Below are 18,006 nucleotides of genomic sequence, written 5' to 3' on the forward strand. Positions count from 1 at the left end.
CGCTCGCCTCCGGCACGCGAGGAGTGTGAGCGGCAAATGGCAGCGGCGCCCGCTCCGCATAAATGACTCCCCCGCTCCCCCCGCACCCCTCCTTCCCCCTCTCCCCCCACCTCCCTCCCGCCCCTCCCCAAAGAGGCCGCAGCCAGGCGCCAGCCCGGTCCTAGCGCCTCCGGGTTGCCCGAGCCGAACCCTCCCGGGCTCCCCCGGGCTGCCCAGGCCGGGTCCCCCCACCGGGGCTGGGGAGGGGGAGCTCGGGGAGGGGGAGGGGGTCGTGGGGGGGTGTTTGACCTGCACTTCCCTCCGCCCGGTCCGATCTGCCTGCATCTCCCGCCACTCCACCCCCCCTGCGCACGCGGGTGGCGGGTGAAGCGAGCGCCCCCCGAGCCCCTCGTCCCCCCCCCCCACGTCCTCACAGATCGGCGTTTCGGGAAGGTCGCCCGGGTGTCAGCCCACCAGACCAGCAGCCCCAGAGTTTCACTTCGTTCGCCCTTCCTGCTTTTCAGTGACTGTGGGTTTGCGCAGCACCACCCCCCACCAGCCTCCCCCGGACCCCAAGACGCACCAACTCGGACCGCAGCCCCTCCCCAAGTGGGCTGCCTGCTGGCTGGGGACGCGGGTCCACGCGCCGCGGGCGGACGTGTCAGACCCCAGGGCCCCTTCCGTTTATTTGGTTGGATGTGCACCTGATGGAAGGTTCTGGGCTTTTCCAAGCGAGGGAAACGGTATCCAGCTTTTCCAAGCACGGTCCTGGAAAAGTCAATGGCGTTTCCCTTCCTTTCCTTCTGTTTCAATGCAGCTCGATTTCCGTGCCCAGGAGCTTTTCCTGAGCCTCTACCAGTTGAGCCACGCGCCCACTTCCAGCTTTGTGCTGGGTAAGTTAAAATGCACCTTGCTTCACAGCACCAGGCGTGTTAGGAAGTAAGGCAGAGAGCAAGTTAAAAATGCAGGGTGTGCACACATGCAGCAGGGAGACTCACTAGCCCCTGTGTTGAAAATGAACTGCACAATTTGTAAGTGGGGATGGAAAGGAAAAACTGGGAGAGAGGGCAGGAAGGGTGGCATTTACCTGACTGAAATAACTAACCCCTTTGTAAGCCACCCTTACAATAACGATCTAAAAAGTAAGTTAAAGAAAAAACAAACAAAATGCCACGTGCGGCCAGGCCTACTGGAGGGGACTAGGGGAAACTGGATTAGCCTTCTTCTGGCTTCTCCTAGGTTTCTTTTCGTAGATGAAAAGGGATCCATTGGTTTATTGTCAGAAGAAGCATTGTCTCTAATGAAATAATTCAACTGGCCTACAAAGTTTTCACTGTAGAAAACTCTGGCTCTCTTCTATAATCCTGCTCAGGAGGCTGAGATCTGAGCATTGCTGTCAGAGAAGCCAGCTTGGGGAATATAAATTTGTGACTCTCATCTATAATGAACAGGGGAAAAAAATCCAGAACTGGTGGTGTAAGGTAGAGTGCCAGGAAGGAGTGAAAAAGCCAACTGAGAGTGGCACATATGCACAAATATGTGCATGTACACACACACACACACACACACACACATACACACACACACACACACACACACATGCGCTTTCACCATAACCCTAACTCATCTTGCTTTTTTTTTCTTACCTCTATCCATTACTTGTTTTTCTTCCTAAGGACTAGCTGAGTGCATTTGAGAGTAATCCATCGCTCAATGATGAGGTTATCTGAAACATAACCGGCCAATCTTAACTTCCAATAGCAGCATAAGCATAACATTTTATGACATTTTATGCATTGTGAAAGTCTGCTCATATCATTGAATCATGCAATCAAGCCCACAAAATAACATTTATTCCCTATTATTGATGAGGAAGTCGAGAATCCAAAGAATTTAGTCATTTGCAGACAGGCACATATACTCTATTCATTTATTTGTTTGACAGTTTTAACGTATCTCTTTGGAGCAGCTAGTTCTGGGCACTGGAGAAGAAGGAGTAAAGGTAAGGGAGACACAAAATACTCGTGGAATTGGAATTCAGTGGTGTATGCATTATCATTTATAAGTAGAAAAGCGTAAACACAATCCCTGGCCTTAGAATACTCATATAGTTCAACTACTGACCAGTTCTTTGAGCGCTATTTCCTCCTCCCTTTGCCAGCTTCATAGTTTTTGTTGTTTTGTTTTGTTTTTTGCCAGTGCTGGGCCTTGAACTCTGGGCCTGGGCACTGTCCCTGAGCTTCTTTTGCTTGAGGTTAACACTCTACCAACTGAGCCACTGTTCTCTGTCCAGCTTTTTCTGAATAATTTATGGGTGAAAGAGTCTCACAGGCTTTCCTGCCTGGGCTGACTTCAAACTGTGATCCTCAGAGCTCAGCCTCCAGAGTAGCTAGGATTACAGGTATAAGCCACTGGCACCTTTCTTAGTTTAAACCAGTGTAACCTTCCCCCTCAACCATCCCTATCTGTACCTAGAAACATTACTTTATTCTTCTGGAATCTGGTAGGTTTCAAATGAAGCAACAAGAGTTCAATCTAAATCTCAGTATACAAAGAAGGAAGTCTACCTGACCATTAATCTATAGTAGAGTGGCCACTTAAAAGGAACTCTGTGTGTGTGTGTGTGTGTGTGTGTGTGTGTGTGTGTGTGTGTGTGTGTGTGTGTGTGTGTGTGTCTGTGTGTCCTGGGACTTGGGTGCTATCCCTGAGCTTTTTTTTTTTTTTCTCAAAGCTATCTAGCACTCTATCCCTTGAGCCAGAGCTCCACTTCTGGCTTCTTTTTGGAGTTTTAATTGGAGAACAGAGTCGCTCAGACTTCCAGCCCCCTCCTGGCTTCACCTCAGTCCCCAGGTTTCAGCCTCCTGAGTAGCTAGGATTACAGGCACGAGCCATCAGCACCTCACAAGGAATTTCAGGAGTCAAATTTGAAGCATGGCCTGGAGATTTCTTTCTGGGACCCTGGGGCCATTATCTTGTGGACTACAAAGGCAGTACAGAATGCTTTCCTCGGAAAGCCATGTTGCCTCTGGGCTTCTACTTCTGAAAGAAATGAAGAGCCATGGTGCAACAGCCTTCCAGAGGCATAGACTTGCTCATTAATGTGTGTGTGTGCGCACGCACGCATGCATAATGTACTTCTCTTTTTTATTTCCATTAACGCTCTTGTGTTTTGCAAGCATGCTCTGCTTGGGATGCTGGGCATAAGACAGAATGGGAAAATAAGGAAAGAAGTGGAGAAATCACTTGTTTGTGTTGTAAACCAAATCCTGGGTTGGGTTTACTCAATGGAGCTTTTTTTTTGGTTGTTCTTTTTGGACACATGTATTTTTTGAAAGGAAAGAAAAATACATTTAGTTGTTAAACACTTGAATGTGGATTTAGGCTTCTTATATCCACTAGTGTTGCAGCTAGCTATCTTCTGGCTCAATTATAAGTGCATTCTTTAAAAAGTGTGCCTCTTAAACCTAAATGACATCAAAGTAGTCTTCCTCTCTTGACACATAGCTCTGGTCTTCCTGCTTTGTAATTTCCCTTAATGAACTCATTAGCTTCCCTGCATAAAGCCCTGTTAGCCAAGACTTAAAGCTTCTAGATAAGGATCAATAGTTGCAGCCAGGGACTATCTGACTTCCGGGCCTTAAGCATTCAGATTATGACAGTCAGCCCCATTTCAAATAGTTCAGTAGGCAAAAGGAGGTAGGGCTGGTAGAATAGTCGTAATTAGTTCAAATCACTGAAAAACAAGTTGAAATACAATAATTACATAAATGCTTCCTTTCTGTTAAGAAAATGTGAGTGAAGGGCAGTGAACAGAAATCTAAGCAGCTTAGTAGAGGGAAGAAATGAACAGGAATTCTAGGAAGGCATATTTTGAAATTGCAACCTGGGAAGCATTTGCTTTATGAGAGATCATATTTCTTCCTCTGCTAGCTCTTCTTCTGGAAACTAGCAGCTTTCCTGCTAGCCTGTGATTATTCTGTGAATCAATGGTAAATTCATAGTGGGTCTGTTTGGAGCTGAACAAGGGGGAAAATGTCACTGGACATTCCACTGCCTGGTAAAAAGTTACCCAGTCCTTGAGATCCTAAATGATTTTCTGGTATGTTAAATTCAGGATTGGCAGAGAAAGCTTATCAAACTGAATAATGATAATAGATCATGGGTAATACCAATATTTACTGAACATTTACTATATGCCAGGCACCAGACCAAATATATTTCAAGTCTGAATCTCACCGATAGACTATCAAAACTGAAGAACACCTTACATATCACATAATCTCACTTCTTTATTTAATAGATACAGATACTTAGGCCAATAGGAAATCAGTTTGGAGGACAGTAAACCCACTGAGGAAATACATGTTTAATGAAAGAATAACATAAATGGAAGCATAAAAGGCTGTATGAAGCAAAAACAATAGTGGGTTATGAACCAAGGATTACCATTTATCTAATTTCCATACCTGCTTAAATAATGCAATGGAAGTCAGTTGATGGTGGCTTATACCTGTAATCCTAGTTATTTAGGATGCTGAGATTTGAGGGCTGAGGTTCAAAGCCATCCCAGGAAAGAATGTCCATGAGACTCACCTCCAACTAATCAGCAAAAACATGGAAATAGAGGTGTGGTTTAAGTGGTAAAGCACCAGCATTGAGGAAAATTTTTAAAAAGCTAAGGGACAGTAGCCAGTCTCTGAGTTCAAGCCCTCAGTGTTAGCACAATACGTGAATGAGTAAATAAACAAATTAATTAATGTGACAGGAAAAATGGAAACTTGACTTTCCTTTTCAGATCCCTTAGGTATTTAACCACTGCCACTTGAAATTACAATCCATTTCACATATGAGCCTAAAATCAAAAGCACTCCAGAGCTTGATATTATATTTACTGCCACACATTTACAATATCTTAAGACACTAAATTTTAGTAAATTTTAGAAAGCTTCAGTTCCTTTGACATGTTTGAGGTTGGCATTATTGACCTTCCTCTGTAGAAATTCAAATCCTCAAATGATAGACTGATGCGCAGAAAAGCTCTCCCATTGGATCCAAAGTGTGAAAGTTGCAGATGATCTCTTCAGCTATGAAGGAACTGAGGTGAACAGTCAGCTTCTAGCTTCTACCCTTACAGAGAGCAGAGTCCTCAAGAGAATATCTCCATCTCAAACTCTAGGGAGAAGCCAAAAACCAGTCTTGAGCCTTAAAGCTTCATGCATCAAAATGTTTAAGTCCCAGGCCAAGGACAACATGCTTCCCCCAAGAGTCAATACTTACTTGTGCCTCTGGGTGCACAAAGTATGTGCATGTTATGTTATTGCTTCTTTGGTTGCCAAGAATTCCTCAGAGCATTGGGGATTTAGCTACAACTTACTAAACAAATTGATCTTGCTGGGAAGACAAGAGTTAAATGTGCTTTAGAAATTAAAATATGTTTTTGAAGGAGTAGCTGATTCATTGACACCAAATGAGACATTTTCAGTCAAAACATTCTAAATCTAACTCAGTATGACTTCTGCTTGTTAATCTGAAGCAAGGCAAATCTTGAAAAACATTTCACAAACACCTGTGTGTTCATATTCCCTTATGGTCACCTCTCCCTTGTATGTTAAAGAACTTCATAAAGAATGCACATAGATAGACTTTGCCTGGTGAAGGCCGGTTCCTTGATGTGATGTCTTGATATAATCAAGTGAGCAATGTATGAGGAGTGGTTATGTTTCTGACAGCTCATGACACACTGGTTTACAATAGCATTATTTTTAACTATATAGGAACACACTCTAAAGAACAGTATGCCAGGTCCTGGTGGCTCACACCCATAATCCTAGCTACTCAGGAAGCTGATATCTGAGAATCCTCATTCCAAGCTAGTCCAAGCAGAAAAGTCCATGAAACTTTCAAATAACTAGCAAAACATTGGAAGTGTTGGTGTGGCTCAAGTGGTAAAGCACTAGCCTTGAACAAAAAAGATAAACAAGAACAAGACTTCAAGTTCAAGTCCCAGTACTGGCACTTATTTTAAGATTAAAATTCATAAAGTAATGGTAAAAAGTATAGTATAGGAAAACTATAAGTCTAGTTATTTATTAGCAATATCAAGAGTCCTGTATTTCACAAAATTGTGTGTCATAGACTTTTTGTTGTTGTTTGCAGTAGTGGGGATTAAACTCAAGGCCTCGTGCTTGCTGAGTCATGTCTCAGTCCTGTGCTATAATGTTATGCAACTAGTTGTTTGTGTACACCAATATCACCTGAGTTTACTCGTGACACGCCTGAGTTAGGTATTGTGCTACAGTGTTATGATGGGTATGTTGTTACTAGTGATAGGAATTTCTCAGATCTACTCTAGTCTTTTGAGACTATACAGTGATCCCTCACCAACTGCAGAAGTTAACGTTCCAGAACATTCACATCTTGCTACTTCGCGATTTTCACCTATCACTGGCGTCTCTGGAACGTAGTTGAACTATACCAGTATTCTAAGGCCAGAGATTGTGTTTGTGCTTTTCTACTTATAAATAATAATGCTACGCCACTGAATGAATTTCAACTCCACTAATACTTTGAGTGCCCATTACCATGGCTCCTTCTCCAGTGCCCAGAATGATACAATATGAGCTAGGCTAGCGGCTCCAAAGAGATATGTTAAAACTGTCAAACCAATAAATGAACAGAATATATGTGTCTGTCTGCAAATGATTAAATTCTTTAGATTCTCTACTTCTTCCTCAATAATGGAGAAGAAAAGATATTTTGTGGGCTTGTTTGCATGATTTAATGACATGAGCAGACTTTCACAATGTATAAAATGGCATAAAATGCCCTGCCCTGTGTTGCTATTGAAATTTAAGATTTGCCAGTAATGTTTCAGATTACCATATTGTCGAGTGATGGGTTAGTCTCAAATACACTCAGCTAGTCCTTGGGAAGAAAGACAAGTCATGGATAGAGGTAAGAAAAGAAAGCAAGTTGATGGGCTGGGAAGGTGGCTCAGTGGCTCGCATGCATGAGGCCCTGGGTTCGATTCCTCAGCACCACATAAGCAGAAAAAGCCAGAAGTGGTGCTGTGGCTCCAGTGGTAGAGCACTAGCCTTGAGCTGAAGAGCTGTGGGACAGCGCCCAGACCCAGAGTTCAGGCCCCATAACCAGCAAAAACAAAACAAAAAAACAGAAAGCAAGTTGAGTTAAGGTTATGGTGAAAGTGTGTGTGTGTGTGTGTGTGTGTGTGTATGTGTGTGTGTGTGTGTGTGTGTGCATATGTACATGCACGTATTTGTGCATCTGTGCCACTCTCAGTTGGCTTTTTCACTCCTTCCTGGCACTCTACCATTTGAGCCATGCCACCAGTTCTGGCTTTTCCCTCTGTTCATTAGAGATAAGAATCTTATAGATTTATATTCCCCAGGGCTGGCTTCCCTGACAGTAATCCTCAGATCTCAGCCTCCTGAGCAGCTAGAGTTTTCTACAGTGAAAACTTTGTAGGCCAGTTGAATTATTTCACTAGAGACAACGCTTCTTCTGACAATAAACCAATGGATCCCTGTTCATCTATGAAAAGATACCTAAGAGAAGCCAGAAGAAGGCTAATCCAGTTTCCCCTAGTCCCCTCCAGTTACTGCTCCTGAGGCAGTACAAGGCCTGGCCGCACGTGGCTTTTTGTTTGTTTTTCCTTTATTGTTAGATTGTTATTGTAAGGGTGATGTACAAAGGGGTTAGAGTTATATAAGTTAGGTAAAGGATCCATTACTTCTTGGACAATGTCACTCTTCCCTCCCTCTCTCGCAGTTTTTCCTTTCCATCTCCACTTACAAGTTGTATAGTTCATTCTAGTCAGCACCCCTGCTGCATTTGTTCACACCCTACATTTGTGTTTTGTTTTGTTTATTTTTTAAACCCCCAACACAGTGAAGCTGCATTAAGTGAACCGTGATCTAGCCACCACAACATGAAGGCCATCCTTGGTTGAAATATTCTTATTCTGGGCATTTCTCTTTCTCTGTCTATTTAGATGACTACCACTGGATCTTTTCAGCAGATGTCAATATTTCCAAGCCATTGTAGGGCTTTTATTTATACATCTCTGCCAAATTCCCTTCTCTTATCTCAGATTTTATGAATACAAGATAACATATAAATACCTTGGTTGTTTTGGATGGTTTTTTTTTTGCCTTTGTCCTTAGATTCATGGTAAATATTTTTTCAGATATTTTTCAGAGCCAAACCTTAGGCAATAGTTTGCCTGGATGTGAGGAGTCTGATTTAAAGTTATGTTTACTTTATCAAGAATGGCAACAAAGTTTTGTTTTCAGAAACCTTATCCTACACTTAAGAATAACTCACTGATAAACTTCTATTTTCCCTAAAAGTTAATGGAATACATTCAGCAGAAAACTTCTAGAGCTTTCAACTTTTAAAAACCAAATGATTTCCTTGGTTCTGTTTACATTTCCTGTGAATACTAAGAAAAAATGATAATACTATAGAAAGAGAGAGGAGGGAAGGAAGTAGAGAGGGAGGAAAGGAAGGAAGGCAGAAAGGAAAAAAGAGAAAGAAAAGGAAAGGAAATTGAAGAATGTAGGGAGGAAGGAAAGAAGAAAGAAAGAGAGAAGGAAGGAAGGAAGGAAGGAAGGAAGGAAGGAAGGAAGGAAGGAAGGAAGGAAGGAAGGAAGGAAGGAAGGAAGGAAGACTCTAACTTGAACTCTGGAAAGTCCTGTAATATAAATCACTTTTCTCTTCCCCAGACATTCATGAACTATCATTTATCACTTCTCATTTTGTCTTTATCATATATTTGTGTGTGTATGTGTGTGTATCTCCATACAGATACTAGTTGGCAAGTTTATAGGATCTTTGCGTGTTGACATTTTGGCAGCCAAATGAAAAGGATTTTACAGAAAATGTCAGTGATGCAAAAGTTAGCGACATTCTATAAAACTGGACTAAAATATTAGAACAAATATCTTCAGGGATGATGGAATTTAAGACTCATGGTCCCCAAGGAGACTTAGATGCTAGATGCTGGAAAGGAAACCAAATCTGAAGTAAAAAGATGACCAACTAAGGACCTTACGGCCTCAGTGTTGGCTGGATGGAAAAACAGAGATCTACATAAAATTGATTTTGCATGTAATAGCCTAGATATTTTAGAAAACACTTTTTCTACTCAAGTGTGTACTGGAGAGTTCTGCATTTAGCAGATTGATTCTCATGATTTGAGAGATGTGAGGTTCCAGAAGTGGTTCAGTTATGTGTGGAAACTAATGACTCGGAGGCAAATTATCTAATCAATATCCTATTATCTCGTGGGTCTTTTACTTACATTGGGCCTAGACTGCTGTAGTTTCTCCTGTGTTAGTCTGCCCCTCTGTATGTGTAATGATAAACTTATTGCCAAATGGAGTCTAGGCAGGAACTGGATTTTTCCTTTCTGCAGATAGATTCAAAGTCAAATTGCCCCACACACCTAGATGAAAGGAACATAGAAAGTTGACAGAGGTTCATCTTGAAGGTGAAAGTAAAGCTTGTCTTTGTTGAGGGAGGGGGAGAGGGAGGGGCAGGTCCTGAGGCTTGAACTCAGGGTTCATGGCAAGGTCCCTAAGCTTTTTTGCTCAAGGCTATAGCTCTATGAGTTGAGTCACTGCACCACTTCTGGATTTTTCCGGGTAATTTATTGGAGATGAGAATCTCAGTCCTGGCTGGCTTTAAACCATGACCTCCAGATCTCAGCCTTCTATGTAGCTAGGATGACAGGCTGTGAGCCACCAGCATGGGTCAAGCCTGTCACCTTGGTGGGATAAATAACAACTTCCAGTGAGCCCATGACAAATCAGGGCAGGGCACTCACAGCGCTCGTTCATGCAGACTCTCCAAAGTACTTTCAAGCTCACTCATTTGCTGCTTATCCTGACACATCAAATGAATGAATGGCAGCCCGGTCATGGTGGCAGCCACTACTATGACTTTACAGACACCGAAAGTGGACTGGGAAAGCACAGCTGTACACAGCGAGTGAATGTTGGTCTCAAGTTTCTGCATCCCAGCTCTGTACCGATTCCTCCATCCCGGAATTACAGTGATGTCTGCACAAAGATGAGCCCTCGGAAGGGCTCTTCTGTCTGGTCTCGCCATTTGCCAGCCAGACTGGGGAGTTCTCATGGTATGATTGTGAAGACGGGACTAGAAAATTCAAAACCAGGAGCCTCCTTCTCCGCCTCCTGGGTCTGTCATCCAGTGTTTACTTCTCACCGCGTGCTTCTTCACCTCAAAGTTCAGTAAGTGCTCAGCTCCATTCCCATATCAGCACTACTCCGGTGTTCACAGCCTACAAGTGGACTGTTTGTGTCCAACACGCATTTCCCCCAGTTTGTTAGGATTGGCAGGTATTCTTTTCAGTTGCTAATTATCTAAATCCAACCAGCTGCCCGAGTGACCCCTTGTAAAGTAGTCATTGTGATGAAATTCTACTCCTTTCAAGGGAAACTATTTAGGAAGTCAGTTGGAATTCATTATGATGGATGTTTTCATAAAAGGTCCACTTAAGATTTCCAGTCATATGTTTATTTTATAAGTAGCTGCTATTATCAGAGCTGTTCCTACCTAAATGGACAAAGGTGAATTGTGTGTGTGTGTGTGTGTGTGTGTGTGTGTGTGTGCTGGAGCTCTGGTCCTGGTACATGAACTCAGGGCCTACGCATTGTCCTTGAGCTTTTCCTTTGCATTATCTTTTGTTTGTTTGTGTACGGCAGCCTAGCTCTGCATGGCTTGAGCTGGAACTCCACTTTTAAGCTTTGGGCTGATAAATTGGAAATAAGAATCTTCTGGGCCAGGGCCGGTGGCTCTCACCTGTGCTCCTAGTCAGTGAAGTAAGGATACTGGGTCTAACTGGCACCATCTTGGCAACGTGATGGATGATAGGGAATTAGGTCTAACTGGCACCATCTTGTCTCATCCTCAGGCGATGGGCGTGCCTACATTCCTAGAGGCAGGGGCAAGGACTGGCACAATAGGTTACGGGACCTGCCAGTCCTGTGCCAGGAATCTGCAAGACTCTCCAGGTTCCTGTGACTCTCTTTAGGCCCTGACCAGATCAGCTGCATTTTGCACCGCCATGCTTCCTGTGTCCTGACTCTCCTCAGTCCCCATGGCGTCCCTCTTCAGCTCTCCATTAGACTTGATCTACTTTGTTGGGATTGTTTTTCTGCTCTTTCTGTGCTTTTCTACCATCACGGCTCAGTTTTCTAACAGTGTTAAGTGCATTCGAGTCTGCAAATGCTTTAGGAACCTGTGTTCTGCTCACAGTCGTTGGCCTTCTAGTAAAGACTCCTGATTTGATCTCTCAAAATGTGTGTGTGGGGGGGTCTCTGTATTTCCAGATTGAATTTCTGTATAACACTGAGGAGGCTGACATGTGAGGATCACAGTTTGAAGCCAGGCAGGCTAGAAATGTCTGTCAGACTCTATTCTGTAATAAACTACTCAGAGAAGGCAGGAAGTGGCACAGTAGCTCAAGTGTAGAGCACTCACCTTGTGCACAAAGAAGCTCAGGAATGGTGCAAAGGGATCTTAATGGAATGTACTTATCTTTATGGCAAATTTAATCTCTTTTCCACACTGCATTTCCAATTTTTGTTGTTGTTAAAAATCTCCCTTGCTGGGGCTGGGAAGGTGGCTCAGTGGTAGAGTGCTTGCCTTGCAAGCATGAGGCCCTGGGTTCAATTCTTCAGCAGCACATAAGCAAAAAAAAAAAAAAAAGCCAAAAGGGTGCTGTGGCTCAAGTGGTAGAGCTCTAGCCTTGAGCTGAAGAGCTAAGGGACAGTGCTCAGGCTCAGAGTTTAGGTCCAATGACCAACAAAATACATGAATCTCCCCTGCTTTAAGTTCTTATCTACCTGTACATTTACCAAATGTCTTTTACCTCTCAGATTCTCACTGGAAAAATGATGCAGAAACATTTAAAACAGTGTTAAAAGAGAAGAGATATAGTGATATTTCTACTGCTGAAACCCAACATTTCATAGTTATATAATTCTTTCCCAGATTTGTCTGAACACAATCATATCCTTATTAGGTTATAAACTATGCACATATATACCTTCATATTCTGTGATTCTCATAAAATATGCTATAAGTAAGTCTCTAAGGTCTTTGCAATGATATTAATGACCATACATCACTGGGTTAGGTCATAATTTCCTAAACTCTCCTGTAAAATATTTAAATTTGTTTCTACTTTCCTATTGTTGTAAATACTACTGCAGGGATATTTTTATAAAGGCTACCTATGTTGTAGATATTTTCCTTAGGAACACTTCACAGTCTTTGGTGTTTGTTGTTGTTGTTGTTGGTTTTTGCTGTTTCTGGGGATTGAACAGGGCCTTGCTGCAGTTTCTGTGTCTTTGTGCTCAAAGCTAGTGCTCTCCCACTTGAGCCACAGTGCCACTTCCAGCTTTTTCTGATTATTTTATTGGAGATAAAAGTCTTAAGGACTGGGCTGGCTTTGAACCATGAGTTGCGATCCTCAGATCTCAGCCTCCTCAGAAGCTGGGATTACAGGTGTGAGCCACCAGTACCTGGCTGTCATAGATTTTTTTTTTATGATCCAAAATTATAGAATGATTTGCAGCCCCAAACTCTAGAGGGGCCAGACTGAATGATGGATATTGGGTTTAACTGGAGCCATCTTGGCATCTTAGTGGTTGATGGGGACTCTTAGAGATGAAATTCCCTCCTCCCCACCCTGGTCAAGTGATAGGCTTCTGAACTAGAAGCAGATAAGCAGGGACTTGGACAATAGATTCCTAGACCTGCCAGACCTGTAGCACAAACTCTTGAAGCTCATTCAACTCTGAGCTCCCTGTGACCCTGCTCTGTGACCATGACCCTCTTTAGGCCACTTGGCCCCTTGCTGCCATTGTCCCATGCCTCATGTCTCCTGACCCTCCGGTCACCATGGTGTCCCTCTCCAACTCTCCATTAGAATTGGTCTGATTTGTTGAGATTGTTTTTCTGCTCTTTATTTACTCTATTATCCTTGAGGTTCAGTGTCCCAACAGTATTAAATGCATACAAGGCTACAAGTTTTTGGGGGACATGAGTCTATCTGTCGTCACTGGTTTTTTTAAATAAAGACTCTGGATTCAACCTCTCAAAATGTGCCTTCTCTGTATCTCATGATCGAATTCCCCTATAACATAGACAAGTAACTAAAATAAGTGAAATGGCCAATAAATACAACAAAGTGGATCAGCTCCTATCTCAGAGCTGACTCTATTCCCTAAATCTGACTCCTATCTTGTTACCTTCATTTGTCCATCTATCCAGTATGGCCAATATGGTATTCATTTTTCAACAAAGCTTTAAGCCATTTGGTGAAATTCTTGAATTGCTATATTTTATTTGCTGTGTTTAAGTGTCAATGCCTTACACCATAGGTGAATTAGTGTAAAGAAGTCACTACTATGGTGGTCTGGTCAATTTCATGGAGAAAGCAGAGCTTGAGAGAAAGGTCAATGGATGGGCTAGGCATTGTTTTTGAATAAATCACCAAACTGGTCTAATAATTGGTGTACTTCTCAGTTCATTATTAGGTAGTCTGACATTTTAGAAAACATATAAAATGATGCAAATTGAACTCCAAGACATGGAAGCAACAAGTCCTTTTTATTTTTTATGTTTTTGGTTGTTGACTTTGTTGTTGCCAATGTACTGTATCTAGTTCTTTCTTCTTGTTTTATTTCATTTTTCTTTTTCCATTGGTTTATCCCTGGAAATCCCTGTGTTTGATTCTGGTACCCCGCATCTTCTATATACATTGATCTGATTTGGGGAAGGGAAGGGGAATAACAAAATGCTGAAATAAAGACACAGGATGACCCATTGCAACAATGATACTCACAAGACACTACACTGAAAATTAACTTTACAACTTGGGGCGGGTGGGGAAGGGAAGGAATAGTGGGAGAAAAACAAAGGCGTGGGTAACAATGCTCTACAAGAAAGGTACTCATTACCTTACTCATATAAGTATAACCCCTCTATACAGTATCCTTACAATAAAATAATAAAAAATAAGAAATTTTAGAAAACATTTTATATGTTTAATCAAAGTTAATCCAATTCTTAGGTTGAAAAATACCAATAGTCCAGTGGAGTTAGAGTCTTTAAAACTTTATGTCCTCCTTAAGCTTAAAAATCAACTTGAGCCAAATGTGAGATCTGAGCTTTCTGTTAGATTAGAAGGAAGTCAAAAGGAAATAGAGAATGCTGCTCTGTGAGACATTTAAAATCCCTTCATAATAATCTCCTAATCTTCGTTATATACAGCAAACCAGGCTTGGACAGGAAAATGGAATCCCTGTAAATATTTTTGTGTGAGATGCAGTTTCCCGATAGATTCTCCAAAATGTAACTTTGGTGCTTTTGCAATAACCAGAGAACAGGAACAAGTTTCCAATAGGTTCCAGTAGCCTGAACAATAGTTTTATAAAGTAATTTAAGATTTACTTGAAGGCACTGCCCTCTAATCAATAATACCAGAGGCCTTATTCAAAAGAAATTATCAACAAAGAGCACCAATTTCCTTTCAAATCAAGCCTGGCTATTTCTCTCATGTATCAAGATTTTCTTCACCTGGGTTTTCCTTTTAGTGGGGAATTTACTTGAAAGGTTTATCTGCTCTAAAAAGCACTCATTTCATTCTTTCAGTCCCCGCCCCCCATGCCTAGTTAAAGAGTTTAATAGTTCTGGGCTGCAACTTTAATTATTTAATTTCTTTATTGCATTATTTAAAGAAAAGACAGACTGAAGCTACAGTAGGCAGGAAGGAACCATGACTCTATGCAAAATTGAAGAAATCTGTGTCAAACTGCAAAGCAGCACATAATTTAGTGCAGAAATTTTACAATCTCTAATCTTTTACTGTGTCTTCCTGTAAATATAGACTAAATAATAATTTAAATGTAAACATTGTCACCCAAAAGACACGTACTTATTACATAACTTATGAAATAGTACCCCTTTGGACAACACTTTAATGGTAACAATAAAATTATTATAAAAATGTCAGATAAATATCAATGAAGAAAAGACTTTTTTTATGGTGGCAACAGGGGATATACCATAAGGGGAAGAACATACAAAAGAAAAAAAATCACACAGTACATTAAAAAACAACAATGACAAAGAAAAACCCCTTGAAGCCCATATCTTGGGGTTCATTTCGTTTAGCATGATCTTATATGGTCATATGTACATAGCTTTTGAGCTATTCTTCAGGAACTTGAAGACAGGCAATATACAATAGGGCATATAATTTCCTGTTAAAAGCACTTTGAAATGGGTCAAAATAAAGATAAGACTAGAAGTGCTTATCACAGCATTTAAATATAGAATTTTCTTTCAATGTTCTCAGCATAAAAATAAAATGGAATAGCAATAGCATTGGAATGCAAGCACAATTTGTATGAATGCACAATTCTCTTAAACTTATGACACATTTTCTACTCCAAATCCCATTACTTTATAACTGGAAATAGACGTACTTAAAAAGTCCTTTTCTTGGTGGATTAATATAATTTTATTGTGGGAAACAATATAAGTAAAAGTATTCTATAATTTCCCCAAATACTTCTATATCCCCGCTTTGGGATTTATTTTCCTGTGTGTGTGCTGGTCCTGGGGTTTGAACTCAGGTCCTGGATTCTGTTCCTGAGCATCTTTTTTGCTCAAGGCTAGTGCTCTGCCACTATCGCTCCACATTCTACTTTTTTGGTGATTAATTGGAGAAAAGAGTCTCATGAGCCAGGTGGAAGAGGCTCACACCTGTAATCCTAGCAACTCAAGGAGCTGAGACCTGAGGACTGTGGTTTGAAGCCAGACCAGGCAAGTAGGTCCATGTGACTCTTATCTCCAATAAACTACTCAGAAAAAGCCAGAAGTAATGCTGTTGCTCAGGATAGAGTGCTAGCCACGAGCAAAAAAAACTAATCAATAAAAGCTATTTAGCATTAAATTTCATACAGAAATTTTGTGATATGCTTAGCAGAAAAAGCTATTTTTATTAATATTATAGACCATGAAATATTGTACAATGAAATGCCCCTGAATATGATCAAGTATGATAAATGGTTTTCTTTTTTTTTGTCAGTTGTGGGTCTTGAACTCAGGGCCTGGGAGCAGTCCCTGAGCCTCTTTGTGCTCAAGGCTAGCACTCTACCATTTGAGCCACAGCACCACTTCCAGTTTTTGAGTGATTAATTGGAGACAAGAGTCTCATGGGGACTTTTCTGCCCAGGTGGCTTCGAACCATGATCCTCAGATCTCAGTCTCCTAAGTAGCTAGGATTATACGCACAAGCCTCTGGCACCTGGCAGATTTTGTTTCATTAAATAACATTTTTTTTTAAAAAGAACAATTCAATATGTAGATTAACTGTGTAACTGTGTCACCACTCCTTTGCTTTTTAATGTTCCATCACGAATACTCAATTTGCTGGATTCATTGCACAAGTTTTGCAAAGACTATGGTAGAGCATCATTGTAAACCTACCTAGTTCCCTGCGTGTGAGCACATCTCCTTCTGGGGCAGTATCTACGGAGAATTTTTCTGGGTGGGCTACAGATTCAAGACAGAAGCGATTGTGTAGGCTATGAAAGAGATGATTAGATTCTCTCTGTGTCTCTCCGTCCGTCCGTCCGTCTGTCTGTCTGTCTGTCTTTCTCTGTCTCTGTCTCTTTCTCTCTCTTTCTCTGGATTCATTTTGTCAGTTCTAACTGTGGCAGAACATCAGAGTAGTGTTAAATGCCCCCTTATGAAAACAGACTAGATAATGTCAGCAGATGGGCATATGGACATTTAACATACTGTACAAGCTAGGAGTTTCATAGCCTGGAACATACTTCAGCCTCCACATCATTTGCTATAGATCTTCAAAATTCAGCCCCAGGTATCTTCTCTGGCAAAATCATTTCCTGAAGTTTATATCTCCCTTGCCACAAACAGAACCACATTGTAGCCAACTCTATACTTCCCTGCCTTTATACACACACACACACAAAAAAAAACACACACACACATAACATACAGACACAGACACACACCCACAACACACAGACACACACACACAAAACCACACCCACACAAACACATACCCACAACACACATATACACATACACATACACACACACCCACAACACACATACACACATACACACACACACACACACACATGCACACACACACACATAGAGAAATGAGCAAATGGCAGGGAGAGGAGAGGAAGGGAGAAGGAGTATTTAAAACTAAAAACTATGTGCAATTCTATTTTTTGTCCTCAGCAACAACTGTGTTATGTGTAGCTGCCTGTTGAATAAATAATTTTGTGGTGTTTTATTTCTGGTAAAGACAGATGGTTCACATAATTTTAATTCCAGATGTGCTGATGTTAGTTCTACTGCCAGGGATTAAAAAGTATACCCTTTCTGACACATATGTGAATGAAATGATGTACCTAGAATTTGCTTCATTGGGGAGGGATGAAGACTGGCAGAAACCATGGGTACTAATGGGGAAAAAATTTTGGTCACTGTGATTATTTAATGAGGTACTAAATATATTATTATGATAAAGTAATATTAAGCACACTTCTCTATTTCTATCCCTTTGAAAGCATTCTTAAGTCAAACTAAACACACATAAAATCACCAAACACAGAAACAAAGAGCACTTCCTAAAATCATGAACTTTAAAATGCTAGTATCTTAGAGAAGGGTGGGCATTGATGGAGTTTTTAGCTCTACAACACAGGGTGTTATGTTTAGATGGAAAAGATTTCAGCAAATCTCATGCATAGTTGGTTTTGCTATGAAAGGCTCACTAGGACTGTACTGCAGCCAAAATTGACGCGATTACAAGAATGAGGTGAATAGAAGTCCCTTTTGAACAAGGACCCAAAGGCAGACATTGAACCAAAAATATGAAGAAAGAGAAACAAACTGTGGGCTTCAGAAAGAAACAGAAACAAACTA

The sequence above is a fragment of the Dipodomys ordii genome, unplaced genomic scaffold (assembly GCF_000151885.1).
Source record: "Dipodomys ordii isolate 6190 unplaced genomic scaffold, Dord_2.0 Scaffold40, whole genome shotgun sequence".
Lineage (NCBI taxonomy): Eukaryota > Metazoa > Chordata > Mammalia > Rodentia > Heteromyidae > Dipodomys > Dipodomys ordii.